Genomic DNA, 5845 nt, shown 5'->3' on the forward strand with positions numbered 1-5845 from the left:
TAATCTGAGCTATTTGGGAGGCTGAGACAGTAGAATCGCTTAGTACCTGGGAGGCGGAGGTTGCAGTGAGCCGAGATCGTACCATTGCACTCCAACCTGGACAATAAGAGCAAAACTCTGTCTCAAAAAAAAAAAAAAGCTCTCAGTAGTAAAAGTTATCAAACCAGTTCAGCCTGTATTGCCTCTGTGGGAACCAGAGTCTCAGGCCAAGAATTGGGCCTTATTTGAACTTAGCTTTAGAGAACTGAATGTTCTTAACAGGGCAATATTCTTACTAAAATCTCTGAAATATTTGTTACCTTCTAAGAGCAGGAACTCAATTATGTCCCCATATCATCATGTAATACTTTTCCTGTTAAAAATTCAGTCCATAAATGTCCAAAAAAAGAGATCTTTTGTAACTAAGTAGAATTTTATCTGAGTAAAACAAGGAAGGTCAGTATTAGAAATCTATCAATATAATCTCACCACATAGACAGATTAAAGGAGAAAAGCCACATGGTGATTTCTAGATGCATAAAAAAGCAGTGTACAAAACTGAACACTCATTCATACTTTTTTATAACCTAAAAAACCAGGAATAGAAGGAAACTTTTATGTAATAAAGAGCATCTACTTAAAATTTACAGCAAACATCACATTTTAAAAGCATTTTTACTAATGTCATGAATAAGATGAGGATGCCCACTATCATTGCTACTATTCCATTCTAATGGTTGTAAGAAAATGAAAAAGAGATTTAAGGAAGAGACAAGTTAGTGATTTTTGCAAATTATATTATCTACAAAGAAAACCCAAGAGCATCTACTGAAAAACTAATAGTACTGAATAATAAAAGAAAATGCAGCCTGTAATCCCAGCACTTTGGGAGGCCGAGATGAGCGGATCACAACATCAGGAGTTTGAGACCAGCCTGGCCAACATGGCGACACCCCATCTCTAGTAAAAATACAAAAATTAGCCAGACGTGATGTCACGTGCCTGTGGTCCCAACTACTCAGGAGGCTGAGGCAGAAGAATTCTTTGAACCAGGGAGGCAGACACTGCAGTGAGCCGAGATTATGCCACTGCACTCCCATCTGGGTGAGAGTGAGACTCCGTCTCAAAAAAAAAAAAAAAAAAAGCAGTAGTGCTGGCTGGCTATAAGATCAAAACACAAAAATGAGTAATTGTTTCATATGGTAGCAATAACCAAATAGAAAATAAAATTTTAAAAGGTATAATTTATAAACAGCAATAAAACTTAAGCACCTCAGAAAAAAGCTAGCCAAACATACAAGAGCTTTAAGGAGGAAACGATAAAGCATTATTAAAGGATGTTAAGAGAGACCTAAAAAATGGAGTGATATATCATGTTCTTATCTGGGAAGAATTCATACTGAAAAGAAGTCAAATTAGTCTAACAATCCAATGCAACGCAAAGCAAAATCCCAAGAGGATTTTTTTTGTGAATTAGACAAACTGGTTCTAAAAGTTAACATCCAGGAAGAGCCAAAACAATCCTGAAAAAGATAAGGAGAGCTTTTCCTGTTACATATTGAAACTTACTCTAAGACTGACTATTCTCTTACAGGTATGCAGTCTACTGTCCCTGTTGTTTATGGATTCATAAATTTACAGTGAATATATAAAACACAGACTTAGTGGACAGGCATCAAATTGATCATTATCAAGAGGAGGGGAATGGGATAAAGAATAACAGTGAAATTTTAATTTTTTAAGCAGTTTCATTGAAAAAATATATTTAGGCCAGGCTCAGTGACTCACATCTGTAATCCCAGCATTTTGGGAGGCCAAGGCAGGTGGATTGCTTGAGGTGGGGAGTTCGAGACCAGCCTGGCCAACATGGTAAAACCCTGTCTCTACTAAAAAATACTAAAAATTAGCCAGGCATGGTGGCACAATCTCGGCTTACTTCTTTCCAGCATGGGCGACAGAGCAAGACTCTGTTTCAAAAATAAATAAATAAAAAATGAAAAAAGTATGTTTGATGCAGGAATGACAAATGTGAATTCTGGGTAGTGGTTTCCTGTTTTCTTTTTTTTGTTCTTCAGAGCAGAACTTGAGGTGGTGGTTTCTTTTGTTGAATATTGTTCTGTGAATGTTTCTGCATGTTTCAGTCAAATTAAACAAAAAGTTGATTAATTTTCAAAGTAAAAACAAAAAGTCTTTGTATCCACTATTTGCTAGGATTTTGCTTTTTATTTGTTACTTTATTCATTTATTTATTGAGATGGAGTCTCGCTCTCGTTCTGTCTTCCAGGCTGGAGTGCAGTGGCACGATCTCTGCCTCCCAGGTTTAAGCAATTCTGCCTCAGCCTCCAGAGTAGCTGGGATTACAGGCGTGCACCGCCATACCCAGCTAATTTTTTGTATTTTTAGTAGAGACGGGGTTTCACCATGCTGGCCAGGCTGGTCTTGAACTCCTGACCTCGTGATCCACAGGCCTCAGCCTCCCAAAGTGCTGGGATTACAGGTGTGAGCCACCGCACCCAGACTATTTTTTACTTTTTAATTTTCCAGGACAGAGTCTTGCTCTGTTGCCCAGGCTCGAGTGCAGTGGCACAATCTCGGCTCACTGCAACATCTGCCTCCCAGGTTCAAGCGATTCTGCTGTCACAGCCTCCCAAGTAGCTGAGATTACAGGCTTGTACCACCACGCCTGGCTAATTTTTGTATTTTCAGCATGGACAGTGTTTCACATGCTGGTCTCAAACTCCTGACCTTCAGTGATCTGCCTGTCTTGGCCTCCCAAAGTACTGGGATTACAGGCGTGAGCCACTGTGCCCAGCCCGGATTTTGCCTTTTAAATAACACTATTCAGTTTCAGATGTTTGGAAAGACATATGGAATTTGAACTACTTCTGTAATTTTAGATAGTCTCATAAATATTGTGAAACTCAGCATTCTAAACTCGGTTTCTGAGCTAAATCTTGTTTCGTTTTCACCATGCTTTAAAGATTAGTAGTGGCCAGGCACAGTGGCTCACGCCTGTAATCTCAGCACTTTGGGAGGGCGAGGTGGGTGAATCACCTGAGGCTAGGAGTTCGAGACCAGCCTGGTCAACGTGGTGAAACCTGGTCTCTACTAAAAATACAAAAATTAGCCGGGTATGGTGGTGCAAGCTTGTAATCCCAGCTACTCGGGAGGCTGAGGCAAGAGAATCACTTGAACCCGGGAGGTGGAGGCTGCAGTGAGCTGAGATGGTGCCACCACTCCAACCTGGGTGACAGAGTGAGACTCCATCTAAAAAAAAAACATGAAAGAAAAAAGATTAGTTGTGATTAATAAAGTATGAAATGGCTCTTGGGTCAAGGTAAGTCTATTGTAGACTTTTTTTTTTCTTCTTTGAGACATGGTCTCATTCTGTCACATAGGCTGGAGTGCAGTGGCAGGATCACACACAACCTATCCAGGCTCAAGCCATCCTCCCATCTCTGGCTTCCAAGTAGCTAGGACTACAGGTGAGTGCCACCATGCCTGGCTAATTTTTTTGCATTTTGTAGAGACAGGGTTTCGCCATGTTGCTCAGGCTGGTCTCAAACTCTTGGCCTCAATAGATCCTCCCACCTTGGCCTCCCAAAATGCTGGGATTACAGGTGTGAGCCTTGTTTGCAGAGTTTATGTCCCAAAGAATATAAAGACACTCAAAATATCTCAACCTCTTGGAATACCTCTTGGGCATCAAGAACAACGCTACTAAAAATAAGCAGTTTGCCTCTAGAGAAACTTCAAGCAAGCACAGCAAAGGACAAAGTGACACAGGATAACTGTGGAATGCAAACAAACAGCAGCAGCTGGTCTGTATTTTTTTAAATGGTAAAGTCACAAACAATAGCAACTGCTTTTAGAGTGAGCAGATGGTTTGCTTTTTTTTTTTTCAAAGGGAACTCACTTTTTAAGTGATGAAGACATGCACTTGGGGGTGGGTAGGTGTGAGTTCATTTGTGTTTTGAAATCCCAAATTAATGAGCATGATAAACCGTTATTTCTGGCCCTGTCTGACTCTCTGAGTACTTGGTGGGTTCCCCGCAACCTTCTCCTAACCCCCACCCTTTCCCTTTCCATTGACTTGGGACAGTCCTTGTCGAAGTGCCAATCACAGTGGGAAGGGGAGAAGGGGGCAGGTCACAGTGCATGGGGTTCAAGATCACAGTGGCGGAGCAACGGAGATCACCGGGCAAGTAAGTCAGGTTCCTGCTGCTCAAGTCCAGCTGTCTGCCACGAAAGTGCAACCCTTGGCGGACGACGCAGGAGGCGTTGACGCTGCAGTCGCGCCGTATCTTCTTGCCTGCATTTATCTGCGCTGTTTGAAGTCTTGTGACCCATCAGGACCCAGAGATTGTCTGATCACATTATTGGGCTGCCTGCTGTCTTCGGGTTGGGAGATCCTGGTTAGCCTGAAGGGAAGAAGATCAGAGGAAGGCCTATCGAGGATGAGTTTCTCCTGCTTCTCCTTCCGGCCGGCGCTGCCCAGGATCCGCTTCCGAGTCTCCGCATAATCGGCCTCCCGCTGTGCCAGGGACTTGACTGGAAGGGCGGGTCTGCTAGCGGACTTGGGGCTGTTGACCACACCGTTGCTGGTGGGCCTCTTGAGGATGAGGTGGAGGGGGTACCGGGGGGGGGGGAGGGAAACTATCGTCCTGAATCACAATGGGCACTTTGGGAGATTTGGATTTCCTGCTGTTTTTGTGTGATCTTCAGTTTTTTTTCCAGACGTCTATTTCCCCGCTGTCTACCGCCTCCTCCCAGCTCTCAGCGACCTCCTCATATTCCATCTTACTCGCCACTTTCCAGATCGCTTGCTTTCTTATTCCGCATTTTCTCTGACTTTGGCAGTATTCAATATTATTACTTGATTCTGATTTTTCGGACATCACTATATGGCCCTTGGCTTTTTGGTCGTTCCTCTCATTCCTTTGCTGTTTCAAGCTCTGTTCCCAGCCTAAGCTTTTTACCACTGAATTCTGTTCTGTGACGCATCACTTAAAACTAACCCAACTTTTCATTCCCTCCATACTTTTTTTGGTAAGCAGTATTATCATGCTTTAGGTGGACACTGAGTCATACCGCTGTGGTAGTGCTGGTACACGTAGTTTTGAATACCAGGTTCTTGAGTGAATTCTTTTTGCTTCTCTCTCTCCCCTATCCCCGCTTCTCCCTTCTGCCTTCATTTCTGCCCCTTCTTTTCTGGTTCCATTAGAAAAGGACTAATCTTATCAGTTCTGCCTTTTGTTTCTACTCGAATAACTTTGTCAAGACAATTTTTTCAAAGCACAAGGCCAATGAGAAGGGGGAAAGTCAGTCCAGAAGGCAGCTGGCCCGACTATTCTGAGTTTGAATAAACTCCTGGTGGTCCTGTTAAAATAGAGTTTGAAGCAAATCACCTGTTTTTATGCTAATATCTACTCTGTCTAAAGCCCAAATTTCCTTGCTTGGCATTTAAGGAGACTCCAATTTCTTAAAACTTCTTCTTGACTTTCACGCAAGTCAAACTGATTTATTGTAACTCAAACAGTCCTCTTTATATTCTCCTTTCTGTAGTTTTTGATAGTTTTCTTGTGCCTGGAATATTTTCTGCATTTATTTAGTCTCATCATCTTTCAAGACACAAAATATGTGTGACTTTCTCTGAGGCCTTTGTGAACTGCCTCCAGCATTCACTAAGCAATTAATTATGTCTCAACTTTTATAGCACAAACCTATTCGTTCACTTGATATTTAACAAATATCAACCTCAATCACTTATCTTTTTTTTTTTTTTTTTTTTTTTTTTCCGAGACGGAGTCTTGCTCTGTCACCCAGGCTGGACTGCAGTGGCGCGATCTCTGCTCACTGCAACCTC

The 5845-nt window shown here is 42.3% G+C and overlaps 1 pseudogene across 1 annotated transcript; it reads right to left on the minus strand.

The window, feature by feature from the left end:
- Positions 1-3743: 3743 nt before the first annotated feature.
- On the minus strand, positions 3744-5143 carry LOC105502658 (annotated as a pseudogene). The gene has a single exon (XR_001000373.1). The product of XR_001000373.1 is annotated as an SUZ domain-containing protein 1 pseudogene (transcript).
- Positions 5144-5845: the final 702 nt, after the last annotated feature.

This window comes from Colobus angolensis, unplaced genomic scaffold (genome assembly GCF_000951035.1).
Source record: "Colobus angolensis palliatus isolate OR3802 unplaced genomic scaffold, Cang.pa_1.0 Scaffold80, whole genome shotgun sequence".
In the NCBI taxonomy this organism is placed as follows: Eukaryota; Metazoa; Chordata; class Mammalia; order Primates; family Cercopithecidae; genus Colobus; species Colobus angolensis.